This window comes from Triturus cristatus, chromosome 5_2, assembly GCF_964204655.1.
Source record: "Triturus cristatus chromosome 5_2, aTriCri1.1, whole genome shotgun sequence".
In the NCBI taxonomy this organism is placed as follows: Eukaryota; Metazoa; Chordata; class Amphibia; order Caudata; family Salamandridae; genus Triturus; species Triturus cristatus.
In genome coordinates this window covers 552289099-552308209 of record NC_140588.1, presented here as the reverse complement: position 1 = coordinate 552308209, position 19111 = coordinate 552289099, and the positions used below count along the sequence as shown (strand labels likewise).

The 19111-nt window shown below is 33.6% G+C and overlaps 16 non-coding genes across 16 annotated transcripts; 8 read left to right on the top strand and 8 right to left on the bottom strand.

Moving 5' to 3' along the window:
- The first annotated feature begins 287 nt into the window (after window positions 1–287).
- On the top strand, window positions 288–359 carry TRNAQ-CUG (transfer RNA glutamine (anticodon CUG)). The gene has a single exon. It is a non-coding gene; the product is annotated as a tRNA-Gln (tRNA).
- An 825-nt stretch (window positions 360–1184) lies between these two features.
- On the bottom strand, window positions 1185–1256 carry TRNAQ-UUG (transfer RNA glutamine (anticodon UUG)). Its single transcript has one exon. It is a non-coding gene; the product is annotated as a tRNA-Gln (tRNA).
- Window positions 1257–2804: 1548 nt separating this feature from the next.
- TRNAQ-CUG (transfer RNA glutamine (anticodon CUG)) lies at window positions 2805–2876 on the top strand. The gene has a single exon. It is a non-coding gene; the product is annotated as a tRNA-Gln (tRNA).
- An 825-nt stretch (window positions 2877–3701) lies between these two features.
- On the bottom strand, window positions 3702–3773 carry TRNAQ-UUG (transfer RNA glutamine (anticodon UUG)). The gene has a single exon. It is a non-coding gene; the product is annotated as a tRNA-Gln (tRNA).
- A 1547-nt stretch (window positions 3774–5320) lies between these two features.
- Window positions 5321–5392, top strand: TRNAQ-CUG (transfer RNA glutamine (anticodon CUG)). Its single transcript has one exon. It is a non-coding gene; the product is annotated as a tRNA-Gln (tRNA).
- Window positions 5393–6217: 825 nt separating this feature from the next.
- Window positions 6218–6289, bottom strand: TRNAQ-UUG (transfer RNA glutamine (anticodon UUG)). The gene has a single exon. It is a non-coding gene; the product is annotated as a tRNA-Gln (tRNA).
- A 1548-nt stretch (window positions 6290–7837) lies between these two features.
- TRNAQ-CUG (transfer RNA glutamine (anticodon CUG)) lies at window positions 7838–7909 on the top strand. Its single transcript has one exon. It is a non-coding gene; the product is annotated as a tRNA-Gln (tRNA).
- An 825-nt stretch (window positions 7910–8734) lies between these two features.
- Window positions 8735–8806, bottom strand: TRNAQ-UUG (transfer RNA glutamine (anticodon UUG)). The gene has a single exon. It is a non-coding gene; the product is annotated as a tRNA-Gln (tRNA).
- Window positions 8807–10354: 1548 nt separating this feature from the next.
- On the top strand, window positions 10355–10426 carry TRNAQ-CUG (transfer RNA glutamine (anticodon CUG)). The gene has a single exon. It is a non-coding gene; the product is annotated as a tRNA-Gln (tRNA).
- An 825-nt stretch (window positions 10427–11251) lies between these two features.
- On the bottom strand, window positions 11252–11323 carry TRNAQ-UUG (transfer RNA glutamine (anticodon UUG)). Its single transcript has one exon. It is a non-coding gene; the product is annotated as a tRNA-Gln (tRNA).
- A 1548-nt stretch (window positions 11324–12871) lies between these two features.
- Window positions 12872–12943, top strand: TRNAQ-CUG (transfer RNA glutamine (anticodon CUG)). The gene has a single exon. It is a non-coding gene; the product is annotated as a tRNA-Gln (tRNA).
- An 825-nt stretch (window positions 12944–13768) lies between these two features.
- TRNAQ-UUG (transfer RNA glutamine (anticodon UUG)) lies at window positions 13769–13840 on the bottom strand. Its single transcript has one exon. It is a non-coding gene; the product is annotated as a tRNA-Gln (tRNA).
- Window positions 13841–15388: 1548 nt separating this feature from the next.
- On the top strand, window positions 15389–15460 carry TRNAQ-CUG (transfer RNA glutamine (anticodon CUG)). Its single transcript has one exon. It is a non-coding gene; the product is annotated as a tRNA-Gln (tRNA).
- Window positions 15461–16285: 825 nt separating this feature from the next.
- Window positions 16286–16357, bottom strand: TRNAQ-UUG (transfer RNA glutamine (anticodon UUG)). The gene has a single exon. It is a non-coding gene; the product is annotated as a tRNA-Gln (tRNA).
- A 1547-nt stretch (window positions 16358–17904) lies between these two features.
- On the top strand, window positions 17905–17976 carry TRNAQ-CUG (transfer RNA glutamine (anticodon CUG)). The gene has a single exon. It is a non-coding gene; the product is annotated as a tRNA-Gln (tRNA).
- Window positions 17977–18801: 825 nt separating this feature from the next.
- TRNAQ-UUG (transfer RNA glutamine (anticodon UUG)) lies at window positions 18802–18873 on the bottom strand. The gene has a single exon. It is a non-coding gene; the product is annotated as a tRNA-Gln (tRNA).
- Between the last annotated feature and the right edge of the window lie 238 nt (window positions 18874–19111).

Here is a 19111-nt window from a genome sequence, read left to right as displayed (position 1 = left end):
TGGAGCCACCCATGCAGGAGACAGAGACATTGCTTCAGTAGTCTGGAAATGTAGACTGTTTTATTATGCTACAGGCAAAGATGAACATTGTGATATAACTTTTATATTCAGATAAACATTTGAATATTTAACACTTTTATAGAGAATATAGCTGAAAAGAATCAAATCACATTAAAGCTCTATCCACTATGACCATTCAAATGAGATATCTTTTTATCAATATAAGAGAAGGCCATCACTGATGCGCTCTCTTTTGTCTCAATGGAAACGTCACTCTTGTGTGAGAGGGTTCCATGGTGTAATGGTTAGCACTCTGGACTCTGAATCCAGCAATCCGAGTTCAAATCTCGGTGGGACCTACTACAATTATGAGATTCACTGTTTAACTCATTTTTTAGAATTTGGTCTAGAAAAAACATAATATCAATGTTTTATACTGATGCGTATGAACGCATAAGTATGTATAGATGCATACATAGCTTTATCCGTCTAGATAGCTGTTAGACAATATGAACATATCAATTATTCATTAACATAAATATTGAAGCTGAACCTAGAAACTGTTCTTTCACATCCACATTGTAAACATGAGTTTATTTTCCTTTCTCATCTATATGGCCAGTAATGAGATAGTTCATTTTTGCTGATTTCTTAGCTGACAACATGCTGGACTTACACAGTGCATTTCATTGTGAATGTCTTTAAAAGTGAATTTCAGATTCACACCTTTGACATGTCTTTCAAAAGATTCAACTTTTTTGGTTGTGGATTTACTGTTAAAAATCAGTGTGTAAAATCTTTGTACGTCTGAATTTCAAGATTATTATTCAAACTGCACATCTTCGGTCCCTGTAATACAAAGTTTGACTCCTCAAGTTTTGTTTTAATGAATGCTTTGCAATGAAAAAGTTCCTTGTTCGCCTTAACAATAACAGTAAGATTTTAAAAAGTAATGTCTTGCATCAGGCCCCTGTGATGAGTTTGAGAAACCAGAGTGAGTTTGTAAAATCTCTCATTATTTTGAGCCATTTAGTTTCCAGGTATTGTAAAATTTCTATTATTTGCTCACATCTAATAAACTTTTAGAGTATAATCAATAAATTAATTGTTCACCCTACCGGTATTAGATATGTGATATTAATGAATACACTTGAAAGAAAATGATTTGGTCAAGAGTCATAAAATGGTCCCACCGAGATTTGAACTCGGATCATTGGATTCAAAGTCCAAAGTGCTAACCATTACACCATGGAACCTCCCATGTGAAAGGAGCATAAACTGCTGCAGGAATGTGGAAATGTCAAAGTTTTTAATATTCTACTGTCAAAGAGAAACTGTATTGGATTGCTTTCCTATTCTGGTAAACTTTTGCATATTGAACTATGTTGGGGAAGGATGTTGCCCAAAAGACTCAAATAACGTTATAACTCTGTTGAACAGTGGTTTTTATGTGAGATAATATTTTTCAATGAAAGATAAGTTGCCCCCTGAGGCAAATCTCTTCTGTCAAAATGGAAAGCTCACCCTGGTACGGGAGGGTGGATGGTGTCATGGTTAGCACTCTGGACTCTGAAAACAGGGATCTGAGTACAAATTTCAGTGGGACTTATCTGAACTTTACAATTTTCTTTTCCATTCAGTTCTTAGAAGTTTTATTTGGAACAACATCACATTTACTTATAAACATGTAAAAATCAACCTGTACATATGTATCTCTGTATATATAGCTATATGTCTCTGTATATTTATAGGAAAATATAAACATATAGATTATAAAAATAAATATAATTAGTGGAGGTGAAAATCATGAACAGTTGTTGCCTCTCAGCATTTGAAACATGAGTTTCTACTTCTTTCTCTTTTATATGTCCTGAAATTGAGATAGTCACTTTTTACTCAGTATTGATCCAACAATACAGTTTATGTATATAAAGCATATCATATGATTTGTGAACAATGTTCAAAAATTAGAATTTGATCAGTACCTGTGATGCCTCCGACCAAAAGCTTATATTTTACGATTGGAGATCAACTGTTGTAAATCAGCATGAAAAACATTTTCTTTTCACGATTTCCATACTAATATAAAACAACATTTTTACTAGCTGAATGAGATCATCATTTGGGTTCCTCTATGTTTGATTGAAGAAAACTTCTCATTCAAAATGTGCTATTTTCGCCTTATCAATAGCGGGAAAGCTTAAAAAAGTGATGCTGTGAATCACCCATCTGAAATGCGTTTGAGAAAATCAGAATATGATTTTATAATGGCTAACTACTTTGTGAAGAAATTTGATGTCAAAGTATTTTAAAGTTTGTATTGATGTAACTTGTTCAAGCTGATGGACATTTTGAAAGCATTCAATAATTGACTCTTTCAACCTACTGGTGTTGGATTTGAGCTATCAATGAACAAAGATGAAGAAATGGAAAAGCTCAAGAGTAATAAAAAAAGTCCCTCCAAGGTTTCAAATCGGATCATTGGATGCAAAGTCCAAATTGCCAACCATTGCTCTATGGAGCCACCCATGCAGGAGACAGAGACATTGCTTCAGTAGTCTGGAAATGTAGACTGTTTTATTATGCTACAGGCAAAGATGAACATTGTGATATAACTTTTATATTCAGATAAACATTTGAATATTTAACACTTTTATAGAGAATATAGCTGAAAAGAATCAAATCACATTAAAGCTCTATCCACTATGACCATTCAAATGAGATATCTTTTTATCAATATAAGAGAAGGCCATCACTGATGCGCTCTCTTTTGTCTCAATGGAAACGTCACTCTTGTGTGAGAGGGTTCCATGGTGTAATGGTTAGCACTCTGGACTCTGAATCCAGCGATCCGAGTTCAAATCTCGGTGGGACCTACTACAATTATGAGATTCACTGTTTAACTCATTTTTTAGAATTTGGTCTAGAAAAAACATAATATCAATGTTTTATACTGATGCGTATGAACGCATAAGTATGTATAGATGCATACATAGCTTTATCCGTCTAGATAGCTGTTAGACAATATGAACATATCAATTATTCATTAACATAAATATTGAAGCTGAACCTAGAAACTGTTCTTTCACATCCACATTGTAAACATGAGTTTATTTTCCTTTCTCATCTATATGGCCAGTAATGAGATAGTTCATTTTTGCTGATTTCTTAGCTGACAACATGCTGGACTTACACAGTGCATTTCATTGTGAATGTCTTTAAAAGTGAATTTCAGATTCACACCTTTGACATGTCTTTCAAAAGATTCAACTTTTTTGGTTGTGGATTTACTGTTGAAAATCAGTGTGTAAAATCTTTGTACGTCTGAATTTCAAGATTATTATTCAAACTGCACATCTTCGGTCCCCGTAATACAAAGTTTGACTCCTCAAGTTTTGTTTTAATGAATGCTTTGCAATGAAAAAGTTCCTTGTTCGCCTTAACAATAACAGTAAGATTTTAAAAAGTAATGTCTTGCATCAGGCCCCTGTGATGAGTTTGAGAAACCAGAGTGAGTTTGTAAAATCTCTCATTATTTTGAGCCATTTAGTTTCCAGGTATTGTAAAATTTCTATTATTTGCTCACATCTAATAAACTTTTAGAGTATAATCAATAAATTAATTGTTCACCCTACCGGTATTAGATATGTGATATTAATGAATACACTTGAAAGAAAATGATTTGGTCAAGAGTCATAAAATGGTCCCACCGAGATTTGAACTCGGATCATTGGATTCAAAGTCCAAAGTGCTAACCATTACACCATGGAACCTCCCATGTGAAAGGAGCATAAACTGCTGCAGGAATGTGGAAATGTCAAAGTTTTTAATATTCTACTGTCAAAGAGAAACTGTATTGGATTGCTTTCCTATTCTGGTAAACTTTTGCATATTGAACTATGTTGGGGAAGGATGTTGCCCAAAAGACTCAAATAACGTTATAACTCTGTTGAACAGTGGTTTTTATGTGAGATAATATTTTTCAATGAAAGATAAGTTGCCCCCTGAGGCAAATCTCTTCTGTCAAAATGGAAAGCTCACCCTGGTACGGGAGGGTGGATGGTGTCGTGGTTAGCACTCTGGACTCTGAAAACAGGGATCTGAGTACAAATTTCAGTGGGACTTATCTGAACTTTACAATTTTCTTTTCCATTCAGTTCTTAGAAGTTTTATTTGGAACAACATCACATTTACTTATAAACATGTAAAAATCAACCTGTACATATGTATCTCTGTATATATAGCTATATGTCTCTGTATATTTATAGGAAAATATAAACATATAGATTATAAAAATAAATATAATTAGTGGAGGTGAAAATCATGAACAGTTGTTGCCTCTCAGCATTTGAAACATGAGTTTCTACTTCTTTCTCTTTTATATGTCCTGAAATTGAGATAGTCACTTTTTACTCAGTATTGATCCAACAATACAGTTGATGTATACAAAGCATATCATATGATTTGTGAATAAAGTTCAAAAATGAGAATTTGATCAGTACCTGTGATGCCTCCGACCAAAAGCTTATATTTTACGATTGGAGATCAACTGTTGTAAATCAGCATGAAAAACATTTTCTTTTCACGTTTCCATACTAATATAAAACAACATTTTTACTAGCTGAATGAGATCATCATTTGGGTTCCTCTATGTTTGATTGAAGAAAACTTCTCATTCAAAATGTGCTATTTTCGCCTTATCAATAGCGGGAAAGCTTAAAAAAGTGATGCTGTGAATCACCCATCTGAAATGCGTTTGAGAAAATCAGCATATGATTTTATAATGGCTAACTACTTTGTGAAGAAATTTGATGTCAAAGTATTTTAAAGTTTGTATTGATGTAACTTGTTCAAGCTGATGGACATTTTGAAAGCATTCAATAATTGACTATTTCAACCTACTGGTGTTGGATTTGAGCTATCAATGAACAAAGATGAAGAAATGGAAAAGCTCAAGAGTAATAAAAAAAGTCCCTCCAAGGTTTCAAATCGGATCATTGGATGCAAAGTCCAAATTGCCAACCATTGCTCTATGGAGCCACCCATGCAGGAGACAGAGACATTGCTTCAGTAGTCTGGAAATGTAGACTGTTTTATTATGCTACAGGCAAAGATGAACATTGTGATATAACTTTTATATTCAGATAAACATTTGAATATTTAACACTTTTATAGAGAATATAGCTGAAAAGAATCAAATCACATTAAAGCTCTATCCACTATGACCATTCAAATGAGATATCTTTTTATCAATATAAGAGAAGGCCATCACTGATGCGCTCTCTTTTGTCTCAATGGAAAAGTCACTCTTGTGTGAGAGGGTTCCATGGTGTAATGGTTAGCACTCTGGACTCTGAATCCAGCGATCCGAGTTCAAATCTCGGTGGGACCTACTACAATTATGAGATTCACTGTTTAACTCATTTTTTAGAATTTGGTCTAGAAAAAACATAATATCAATGTTTTATACTGATGCGTATGAACGCATAAGTATGTATAGATGCATACATAGCTTTATCCGTCTAGATAGCTGTTAGACAATATGAACATATCAATTATTCATTAACATAAATATTGAAGCTGAACCTAGAAACTGTTCTTTCACATCCACATTGTAAACATGAGTTTATTTTCCTTTCTCATCTATATGGCCAGTAATGAGATAGTTCATTTTTGCTGATTTCTTAGCTGACAACATGCTGGACTTACACAGTGCATTTCATTGTGAATGTCTTTAAAAGTGAATTTCAGATTCACACCTTTGACATGTCTTTCAAAAGATTCAACTTTTTTGGTTGTGGATTTACTGTTGAAAATCACTGTGTAAAATCTTTGTACGTCTGAATTTCAAGATTATTATTCAAACTGCACATCTTCGGTCCCCGTAATACAAAGTTTGACTCCTCAAGTTTTGTTTTAATGAATGCTTTGCAATGAAAAAGTTCCTTGTTCGCCTTAACAATAACAGTAAGATTTTAAAAAGTAATGTCTTGCATCAGGCCCCTGTGATGAGTTTGAGAAACCAGAGTGAGTTTGTAAAATCTCTCATTATTTTGAGCCATTTAGTTTCCAGGTATTGTAAAATTTCTATTATTTGCTCACATCTAATAAACTTTTAGAGTATAATCAATAAATTAATTGTTCACCCTACCGGTATTAGATATGTGATATTAATGAATACACTTGAAAGAAAATGATTTGGTCAAGAGTCATAAAATGGTCCCACCGAGATTTGAACTCGGATCATTGGATTCAAAGTCCAAAGTGCTAACCATTACACCATGGAACCTCCCATGTGAAAGGAGCATAAACTGCTGCAGGAATGTGGAAATGTCAAAGTTTTTAATATTCTACTGTCAAAGAGATACTGTATTGGATTGCTTTCCTATTCTGGTAAACTTTTGCATATTGAACTATGTTGGGGAAGGATGTTGCCCAAAAGACTCAAATAACGTTATAACTCTGTTGAACAGTGGTTTTTATGTGAGATAATATTTTTCAATGAAAGATAAGTTGCCCCCTGAGGCAAATCTCTTCTGTCAAAATGGAAAGCTCACCCTGGTACGGGAGGGTGGATGGTGTCATGGTTAGCACTCTGGACTCTGAAAACAGGGATCTGAGTACAAATTTCAGTGGGACTTATCTGAACTTTACAATTTTCTTTTCCATTCAGTTCTTAGAAGTTTTATTTGGAACAACATCACATTTACTTATAAACATGTAAATATCAACCTGTACATATGTATCTCTGTATATATAGCTATATGTCTCTGTATATTTATAGGAAAATATAAACATATAGATTATAAAAATAAATATAATTAGTGGAGGTGAAAATCATGAACAGTTGTTGCCTCTCAGCATTTGAAACATGAGTTTCTACTTCTTTCTCTTTTATATGTCCTGAAATTGAGATAGTCACTTTTTACTCAGTATTGATCCAACAATACAGTTTATGTATATAAAGCATATCATATGATTTGTGAACAATGTTCAAAAATTAGAATTTGATCAGTACCTGTGATGCCTCCGACCAAAAGCTTATATTTTACGATTGGAGATCAACTGTTGTAAATCAGCATGAAAAACATTTTCTTTTCACGATTTCCATACTAATATAAAACAACATTTTTACTAGCTGAATGAGATCATCGTTTGGGTTCCTCTATGTTTGATTGAAGAAAACTTCTCATTCAAAATGTGCTATTTTCGCCTTATCAATAGCGGGAAAGCTTAAAAAAGTGATGCTGTGAATCACCCATCTGAAATGCGTTTGAGAAAATCAGAATATGATTTTATAATGGCTAACTACTTTGTGAAGAAATTTGATGTCAAAGTATTTTAAAGTTTGTATTGATGTAACTTGTTCAAGCTGATGGACATTTTGAAAGCATTCAATAATTGACTCTTTCAACCTACTGGTGTTGGATTTGAGCTATCAATGAACAAAGATGAAGAAATGGAAAAGCTCAAGAGTAATAAAAAAAGTCCCTCCAAGGTTTCAAATCGGATCATTGGATGCAAAGTCCAAATTGCCAACCATTGCTCTATGGAGCCACCCATGCAGGAGACAGAGACATTGCTTCAGTAGTCTGGAAATGTAGACTGTTTTATTATGCTACAGGCAAAGATGAACATTGTGATATAACTTTTATATTCAGATAAACATTTGAATATTTAACACTTTTATAGAGAATATAGCTGAAAAGAATCAAATCACATTAAAGCTCTATCCACTATGACCATTCAAATGAGATATCTTTTTATCAATATAAGAGAAGGCCATCACTGATGCGCTCTCTTTTGTCTCAATGGAAAAGTCACTCTTGTGTGAGAGGGTTCCATGGTGTAATGGTTAGCACTCTGGACTCTGAATCCAGCGATCCGAGTTCAAATCTCGGTGGGACCTACTACAATTATGAGATTCACTGTTTAACTCATTTTTTAGAATTTGGTCTAGAAAAAACATAATATCAATGTTTTATACTGATGCGTATGAACGCATAAGTATGTATAGATGCATACATAGCTTTATCCGTCTAGATAGCTGTTAGACAATATGAACATATCAATTATTCATTAACATAAATATTGAAGCTGAACCTAGAAACTGTTCTTTCACATCCACATTGTAAACATGAGTTTATTTTCCTTTCTCATCTATATGGCCAGTAATGAGATAGTTCATTTTTGCTGATTTCTTAGCTGACAACATGCTGGACTTACACAGTGCATTTCATTGTGAATGTCTTTAAAAGTGAATTTCAGATTCACACCTTTGACATGTCTTTCAAAAGATTCAACTTTTTTGGTTGTGGATTTACTGTTGAAAATCAGTGTGTAAAATCTTTGTACGTCTGAATTTCAAGATTATTATTCAAACTGCACATCTTCGGTCCCCGTAATACAAAGTTTGACTCCTCAAGTTTTGTTTTAATGAATGCTTTGCAATGAAAAAGTTCCTTGTTCGCCTTAACAATAACAGTAAGATTTTAAAAAGTAATGTCTTGCATCAGGCCCCTGTGATGAGTTTGAGAAACCAGAGTGAGTTTGTAAAATCTCTCATTATTTTGAGCCATTTAGTTTCCAGGTATTGTAATATTTCTATTATTTGCTCACATCTAATAAACTTTTAGAGTATAATCAATAAATTAATTGTTCACCCTACCGGTATTAGATATGTGATATTAATGAATACACTTGAAAGAAAATGATTTGGTCAAGAGTCATAAAATGGTCCCACCGAGATTTGAACTCGGATCATTGGATTCAAAGTCCAAAGTGCTAACCGTTACACCATGGAACCTCCCATGTGAAAGGAGCATAAACTGCTGCAGGAATGTGGAAATGTCAACGTTTTTAATATTCTACTGTCAAAGAGAAACTGTATGGGATTGCTTTCCTATTCTGGTAAACTTTTGCATATTGAACTATGTTGGGGAAGGATGTTGCCCAAAAGACTCAAATAACGTTATAACTCTGTTGAACAGTGGTTTTTATGTGAGATAATATTTTTCAATGAAAGATAAGTTGCCCCCTGAGGCAAATCTCTTCTGTCAAAATGGAAAGCTCACCCTGGTACGGGAGGGTGGATGGTGTCATGGTTAGCACTCTGGACTCTGAAAACAGGGATCTGAGTACAAATTTCAGTGGGACTTATCTGAACTTTACAATTTTCTTTTCCATTCACTTCTTAGAAGTTTTATTTGGAACAACATCACATTTACTTATAAACATGTAAAAATCAACCTGTACATATGTATCTCTGTATATATAGCTATATGTCTCTGTATATTTATAGGAAAATATAAACATATAGATTATAAAAATAAATATAATTAGTGGAGGTGAAAATCATGAACAGTTGTTGCCTCTCAGCATTTGAAACATGAGTTTCTACTTCTTTCTCTTTTATATGTCCTGAAATTGAGATAGTCACTTTTTACTCAGTATTGATCCAACAATACAGTTTATGTATATAAAGCATATCATATGATTTGTGAACAATGTTCAAAAATTAGAATTTGATCAGTACCTGTGATGCCTCCGACCAAAAGCTTATATTTTACGATTGGAGATCAACTGTTGTAAATCAGCATGAAAAACATTTTCTTTTCACGATTTCCATACTAATATAAAACAACATTTTTACTAGCTGAATGAGATCATCATTTGGGTTCCTCTATGTTTGATTGAAGAAAACTTCTCATTCAAAATGTGCTATTTTCGCCTTATCAATAGCGGGAAAGCTTAAAAAAGTGATGCTGTGAATCACCCATCTGAAATGCGTTTGAGAAAATCAGAATATGATTTTATAATGGCTAACTACTTTGTGAAGAAATTTGATGTCAAAGTATTTTAAAGTTTGTATTGATGTAACTTGTTCAAGCTGATGGACATTTTGAAAGCATTCAATAATTGACTCTTTCAACCTACTGGTGTTGGATTTGAGCTATCAATGAACAAAGATGAAGAAATGGAAAAGCTCAAGAGTAATAAAAAAAGTCCCTCCAAGGTTTCAAATCGGATCATTGGATGCAAAGTCCAAATTGCCAACCATTGCTCTATGGAGCCACCCATGCAGGAGACAGAGACATTGCTTCAGTAGTCTGGAAATGTAGACTGTTTTATTATGCTACAGGCAAAGATGAACATTGTGATATAACTTTTATATTCAGATAAACATTTGAATATTTAACACTTTTATAGAGAATATAGCTGAAAAGAATCAAATCACATTAAAGCTCTATCCACTATGACCATTCAAATGAGATATCTTTTTATCAATATAAGAGAAGGCCATCACTGATGCGCTCTCTTTTGTCTCAATGGAAACGTCACTCTTGTGTGAGAGGGTTCCATGGTGTAATGGTTAGCACTCTGGACTCTGAATCCAGCGATCCGAGTTCAAATCTCGGTGGGACCTACTACAATTATGAGATTCACTGTTTAACTCATTTTTTAGAATTTGGTCTAGAAAAAACATAATATCAATGTTTTATACTGATGCGTATGAACGCATAAGTATGTATAGATGCATACATAGCTTTATCCGTCTAGATAGCTGTTAGACAATATGAACATATCAATTATTCATTAACATAAATATTGAAGCTGAACCTAGAAACTGTTCTTTCACATCCACATTGTAAACATGAGTTTATTTTCCTTTCTCATCTATATGGCCAGTAATGAGATAGTTCATTTTTGCTGATTTCTTAGCTGACAACATGCTGGACTTACACAGTGCATTTCATTGTGAATGTCTTTAAAAGTGAATTTCAGATTCACACCTTTGACATGTCTTTCAAAAGATTCAACTTTTTTGGTTGTGGATTTACTGTTGAAAATCAGTGTGTAAAATCTTTGTACGTCTGAATTTCAAGATTATTATTCAAACTGCACATCTTCGGTCCCCGTAATACAAAGTTTGACTCCTCAAGTTTTGTTTTAATGAATGCTTTGCAATGAAAAAGTTCCTTGTTCGCCTTAACAATAACAGTAAGATTTTAAAAAGTAATGTCTTGCATCAGGCCCCTGTGATGAGTTTGAGAAACCAGAGTGAGTTTGTAAAATCTCTCATTATTTTGAGCCATTTAGTTTCCAGGTATTGTAATATTTCTATTATTTGCTCACATCTAATAAACTTTTAGAGTATAATCAATAAATTAATTGTTCACCCTACCGGTATTAGATATGTGATATTAATGAATACACTTGAAAGAAAATGATTTGGTCAAGAGTCATAAAATGGTCCCACCGAGATTTGAACTCGGATCATTGGATTCAAAGTCCAAAGTGCTAACCGTTACACCATGGAACCTCCCATGTGAAAGGAGCATAAACTGCTGCAGGAATGTGGAAATGTCAAAGTTTTTAATATTCTACTGTCAAAGAGAAACTGTATGGGATTGCTTTCCTATTCTGGTAAACTTTTGCATATTGAACTATGTTGGGGAAGGATGTTGCCCAAAAGACTCAAATAACGTTATAACTCTGTTGAACAGTGGTTTTTATGTGAGATAATATTTTTCAATGAAAGATAAGTTGCCCCCTGAGGCAAATCTCTTCTGTCAAAATGGAAAGCTCACCCTGGTACGGGAGGGTGGATGGTGTCATGGTTAGCACTCTGGACTCTGAAAACAGGGATCTGAGTACAAATTTCAGTGGGACTTATCTGAACTTTACAATTTTCTTTTCCATTCACTTCTTAGAAGTTTTATTTGGAACAACATCACATTTACTTATAAACATGTAAAAATCAACCTGTACATATGTATCTCTGTATATATAGCTATATGTCTCTGTATATTTATAGGAAAATATAAACATATAGATTATAAAAATAAATATAATTAGTGGAGGTGAAAATCATGAACAGTTGTTGCCTCTCAGCATTTGAAACATGAGTTTCTACTTCTTTCTCTTTTATATGTCCTGAAATTGAGATAGTCACTTTTTACTCAGTATTGATCCAACAATACAGTTTATGTATATAAAGCATATCATATGATTTGTGAACAATGTTCAAAAATTAGAATTTGATCAGTACCTGTGATGCCTCCGACCAAAAGCTTATATTTTACGATTGGAGATCAACTGTTGTAAATCAGCATGAAAAACATTTTCTTTTCACGATTTCCATACTAATATAAAACAACATTTTTACTAGCTGAATGAGATCATCATTTGGGTTCCTCTATGTTTGATTGAAGAAAACTTCTCATTCAAAATGTGCTATTTTCGCCTTATCAATAGCGGGAAAGCTTAAAAAAGTGATGCTGTGAATCACCCATCTGAAATGCGTTTGAGAAAATCAGAATATGATTTTATAATGGCTAACTACTTTGTGAAGAAATTTGATGTCAAAGTATTTTAAAGTTTGTATTGATGTAACTTGTTCAAGCTGATGGACATTTTGAAAGCATTCAATAATTGACTCTTTCAACCTACTGGTGTTGGATTTGAGCTATCAATGAACAAAGATGAAGAAATGGAAAAGCTCAAGAGTAATAAAAAAAGTCCCTCCAAGGTTTCAAATCGGATCATTGGATGCAAAGTCCAAATTGCCAACCATTGCTCTATGGAGCCACCCATGCAGGAGACAGAGACATTGCTTCAGTAGTCTGGAAATGTAGACTGTTTTATTATGCTACAGGCAAAGATGAACATTGTGATATAACTTTTATATTCAGATAAACATTTGAATGTTTAACACTTTTATAGAGAATATAGCTGAAAAGAATCAAATCACATTAAAGCTCTATCCACTATGACCATTCAAATGAGATATCTTTTTATCAATATAAGAGAAGGCCATCACTGATGCGCTCTCTTTTGTCTCAATGGAAACGTCACTCTTGTGTGAGAGGGTTCCATGGTGTAATGGTTAGCACTCTGGACTCTGAATCCAGCGATCCGAGTTCAAATCTCGGTGGGACCTACTACAATTATGAGATTCACTGTTTAACTCATTTTTTAGAATTTGGTCTAGAAAAAACATAATATCAATGTTTTATACTGATGCGTATGAACGCATAAGTATGTATAGATGCATACATAGCTTTATCCGTCTAGATAGCTGTTAGACAATATGAACATATCAATTATTCATTAACATAAATATTGAAGCTGAACCTAGAAACTGTTCTTTCACATCCACATTGTAAACATGAGTTTATTTTCCTTTCTCATCTATATGGCCAGTAATGAGATAGTTCATTTTTGCTGATTTCTTAGCTGACAACATGCTGGACTTACACAGTGCATTTCATTGTGAATGTCTTTAAAAGTGAATTTCAGATTCACACCTTTGACATGTCTTTCAAAAGATTCAACTTTTTTGGTTGTGGATTTACTGTTGAAAATCAGTGTGTAAAATCTTTGTACGTCTGAATTTCAAGATTATTATTCAAACTGCACATCTTCGGTCCCCGTAATACAAAGTTTGACTCCTCAAGTTTTGTTTTAATGAATGCTTTGCAATGAAAAAGTTCCTTGTTCGCCTTAACAATAACAGTAAGATTTTAAAAAGTAATGTCTTGCATCAGGCCCCTGTGATGAGTTTGAGAAACCAGAGTGAGTTTGTAAAATCTCTCATTATTTTGAGCCATTTAGTTTCCAGGTATTGTAAAATTTCTATTATTTGCTCACATCTAATAAACTTTTAGAGTATAATCAATAAATGAATTGTTCACCCTACCGGTATTAGATATGTGATATTAATGAATACACTTGAAAGAAAATGATTTGGTCAAGAGTCATAAAATGGTCCCACCGAGATTTGAACTCGGATCATTGGATTCAAAGTCCAAAGTGCTAACCATTACACCATGGAACCTCCCATGTGAAAGGAGCATAAACTGCTGCAGGAATGTGGAAATGTCAAAGTTTTTAATATTCTACTGTCAAAGAGAAACTGTATTGGATTGCTTTCCTATTCTGGTAAACTTTTGCATATTGAACTATGTTGGGGAAGGATGTTGCCCAAAAGACTCAAATAACGTTATAACTCTGTTGAACAGTGGTTTTTATGTGAGATAATATTTTTCAATGAAAGATAAGTTGCCCCCTGAGGCAAATCTCTTCTGTCAAAATGGAAAGCTCACCCTGGTACGGGAGGGTGGATGGTGTCATGGTTAGCACTCTGGACTCTGAAAACAGGGATCTGAGTACAAATTTCAGTGGGACTTATCTGAACTTTACAATTTTCTTTTCCATTCAGTTCTTAGAAGTTTTATTTGGAACAACATCACATTTACTTATAAACATGTAAATATCAACCTGTACATATGTATCTCTGTATATATAGCTATATGTCTCTGTATATTTATAGGAAAATATAAACATATAGATTATAAAAATAAATATAATTAGTGGAGGTGAAAATCATGAACAGTTGTTGCCTCTCAGCATTTGAAACATGAGTTTCTACTTCTTTCTCTTTTATATGTCCTGAAATTGAGATAGTCACTTTTTACTCAGTATTGATCCAACAATACAGTTTATGTATATAAAGCATATCATATGATTTGTGAACAATGTTCAAAAATGAGAATTTGATCAGTACCTGTGATGCCTCCGACCAAAAGCTTATATTTTACGATTGGAGATCAACTGTTGTAAATCAGCATGAAAAACATTTTCTTTTCACGATTTCCATACTAATATAAAACAACATTTTTACTAGCTGAATGAGATCATCGTTTGGGTTCCTCTATGTTTGATTGAAGAAAACTTCTCATTCAAAATGTGCTATTTTCGCCTTATCAATAGCGGGAAAGCTTAAAAAAGTGATGCTGTGAATCACCCATCTGAAATGCGTTTGAGAAAATCAGAATATGATTTTATAATGGCTAACTACTTTGTGAAGAAATTTGATGTCAAAGTATTTTAAAGTTTGTATTGATGTAACTTGTTCAAGCTGATGGACATTTTGAAAGCATTCAATAATTGACTCTTTCAACCTACTGGTGTTGGATTTGAGCTATCAATGAACAAAGATGAAGAAATGGAAAAGCTCAAGAGTAATAAAAAAAGTCCCTCCAAGGTTTCAAATCGGATCATTGGATGCAAAGTCCAAATTGCCAACCATTGCTCTATGGAGCCACCCATGCAGGAGACAGAGACATTGCTTCAGTAGTCTGGAAATGTAGACTGTTTTATTATGCTACAGGCAAAGATGAACATTGTGATATAACTTTTATATTCAGATAAACATTTGAATATTTAACACTTTTATAGAGAATATAGCTGAAAAGAATCAAATCACATTAAAGCTCTATCCACTATGACCATTCAAATGAGATATCTTTTTATCAATATAAGAGAAGGCCATCACTGATGCGCTCTCTTTTGTCTCAATGGAAAAGTCACTCTTGGGTGAGAGGGTTCCATGGTGTAATGGTTAGCACTCTGGACTCTGAATCCAGCGATCCGAGTTCAAATCTCGGTGGGACCTACTACAATTATGAGATTCACTGTTTAACTCATTTTTTAGAATTTGGTCTAGAAAAAACATAATATCAATGTTTTATACTGATGCGTATGAACGCATAAGTATGTATAGATGCATACATAGCTTTATCCGTCTAGATAGCTGTTAGACAATATGAACATATCAATTATTCATTAACATAAATATTGAAGCTGAACCTAGAAACTGTTCTTTCACATCCACATTGTAAACATGAGTTTATTTTCCTTTCTCATCTATATGGCCAGTAATGAGATAGTTCATTTTTGCTGATTTCTTAGCTGACAACATGCTGGACTTACACAGTGCATTTCATTGTGAATGTCTTTAAAAGTGAATTTCAGATTCACACCTTTGACATGTCTTTCAAAAGATTCAACTTTTTTGGTTGTGGATTTACTGTTGAAAATCAGTGTGTAAAATCTTTGTACGTCTGAATTTCAAGATTATTATTCAAACTGCACATCTTCGGTCCCCGTAATACAAAGTTTGACTCCTCAAGTTTTGTTTTAATGAATGCTTTGCAATGAAAAAGTTCCTTGTTCGCCTTAACAATAACAGTAAGATTTTAAAAAGTAATGTCTTGCATCAGGCCCCTGTGATGAGTTTGAGAAACCAGAGTGAGTTTGTAAAATCTCTCATTATTTTGAGCCATTTAGTTTCCAGGTATTGTAAAATTTCTATTATTTGCTCACATCTAATAAACTTTTAGAGTATAATCAATAAATTAATTGTTCACCCTACCGGTATTAGATATGTGATATTAATGAATACACTTGAAAGAAAATGATTTGGTCAAGAGTCATAAAATGGTCCCACCGAGATTTGAACTCGGATCATTGGATTCAAAGTCCAAAGTGCTAACCGTTACACCATGGAACCTCCCATGTGAAAGGAGCATAAACTGCTGCAGGAATGTGGAAATGTCAAAGTTTTTAATATTCTACTGTCAAAGAGAAACTGTATGGGATTGCTTTCCTATTCTGGTAAACTTTTGCATATTGAACTATGTTGGGGAAGGATGTTGCCCAAAAGACTCAAATAACGTTATAACTCTGTTGAACAGTGGTTTTTATGTGAGATAATATTTTTCAATGAAAGATAAGTTGCCCCCTGAGGCAAATCTCTTCTGTCAAAATGGAAAGCTCACCCTGGTACGGGAGGGTGGATGGTGTCATGGTTAGCACTCTGGACTCTGAAAACAGGGATCTGAGTACAAATTTCAGTGGGACTTATCTGAACTTTACAATTTTCTTTTCCATTCAGTTCTTAGAAGTTTTATTTGGAACAACATCACATTTACTTATAAACATGTAAAAATCAACCTGTACATATGTATCTCTGTATATATAGCTATATGTCTCTGTATATTTATAGGAAAATATAAACATATAGATTATAAAAATAAATATAATTAGTGGAGGTGAAAATCATGAACAGTTGTTGCCTCTCAGCATTTGAAACATGAGTTTCTACTTCTTTCTCTTTTATATGTCCTGAAATTGAGATAGTCACTTTTTACTCAGTATTGATCCAACAATACAGTTGATGTATACAAAGCATATCATATGATTTGTGAATAAAGTTCAAAAATGAGAATTTGATCAGTACCTGTGATGCCTCCGACCAAAAGCTTATATTTTACGATTGGAGATCAACTGTTGTAAATCAGCATGAAAAACATTTTCTTTTCACGTTTCCATACTAATATAAAACAACATTTTTGCTAGCTGAATGAGATCATCATTTGGGTTCCTCTATGTTTGATTGAAGAAAACTTCTCATTCAAAATGTGCTATTTTCGCCTTATCAATAGCGGGAAAGCTTAAAAAAGTGATGCTGTGAATCACCCATCTGAAATGCGTTTGAGAAAATCAGCATATGATTTTATAATGGCTAACTACTTTGTGAAGAAATTTGATGTCAAAGTATTTTAAAGTTTGTATTGATGTAACTTGTTCAAGCTGATGGACATTTTGAAAGCATTCAATAATTGACTATTTCAACCTACTGGTGTTGGATTTGAGCTATCAATGAACAAAGATGAAGAAATGGAAAAGCTCAAGAGTAATAAAAAAAGTCCCTCCAAGGTTTCAAATCGGATCATTGGATGCAAAGTCCAAATTGCCAACCATTGCTCTATGGAGCCACCCATGCAGGAGACAGAGACATTGCTTCAGTAGTCTGGAAATGTAGACTGTTTTATTATGCTACAGGCAAAGATGAACAGTGTGATATAACTTTTATATTCAGATAAACATTTGAATATTTAACACTTTTATAGAGAATATAGCTGAAAAGAATCAAATCACATTAAAGCTCTATCCACTATGACCATTCAAATGAGATATCTTTTTATCAATATAAGAGAAGGCCATCACTGATGCGCTCTCTTTTGTCTCAATGGAAAAGTCACTCTTGTGTGAGAGGGTTCCATGGTGTAATGGTTAGCACTCTGGACTCTGAATCCAGCGATCCGAGTTCAAATCTCGGTGGGACCTACTACAATTATGAGATTCACTGTTTAACTCATTTTTTAGAATTTGGTCTAGAAAAAACATAATATCAATGTTTTATACTGATGCGTATGAACGCATAAGTATGTATAGATGCATACATAGCTTTATCCGTCTAGATAGCTGTTAGACAATATGAACATATCAATTATTCATTAACATAAATATTGAAGCTGAACCTAGAAACTGTTCTTTCACATCCACATTGTAAACATGAGTTTATTTTCCTTTCTCATCTATATGGCCAGTAATGAGATAGTTCATTTTTGCTGATTTCTTAGCTGACAACATGCTGGACTTACACAGTGCATTTCATTGTGAATGTCTTTAAAAGTGAATTTCAGATTCACACCTTTGACATGTCTTTCAAAAGATTCAACTTTTTTGGTTGTGGATTTACTGTTGAAAATCAGTGTGTAAAATCTTTGTACGTCTGAATTTCAAGATTATTATTCAAACTGCACATCTTCGGTCCCCGTAATACAAAGTTTGACTCCTCAAGTTTTGTTTTAATGAATGCTTTGCAATGAAAAAGTTCCTTGTTCGCCTTAACAATAACAGTAAGATTTTAAAAAGTAATGTCTTGCATCAGGCCCCTGTGATGAGTTTGAGAAACCAGAGTGAGTTTGTAAAATCTCTCATTATTTTGAGCCATTTAGTTTCCAGGTATTGTAAAATTTCTATTATTTGCTCACATCTAATAAACTTTTAGAGTATAATCAATAAATTAATTGTTCACCCTACCGGTATTAGATATGTGATATTAATGAATACACTTGAAAGAAAATGATTTGGTCAAGAGTCATAAAATGGTCCCACCGAGATTTGAACTCGGATCATTGGATTCAAAGTCCAAAGTGCTAACCGTTACACCATGGAACCTCCCATGTGAAAGGAGCATAAACTGCTGCAGGAATGTGGAAATGTCAAAGTTTTTAATATTCTACTGTCAAAGAGAATCTGTATGGGATTGCTTTCCTATTCTGGTAAACTTTTGCATATTGAACTATGTTGGGGAAGGATGTTGCCCAAAAGACTCAAATAACGTTATAACTCTGTTGAACAGTGGTTTTTATGTGAGATAATATTTTTCAATGAAAGATAAGTTGCCCCCTGAGGC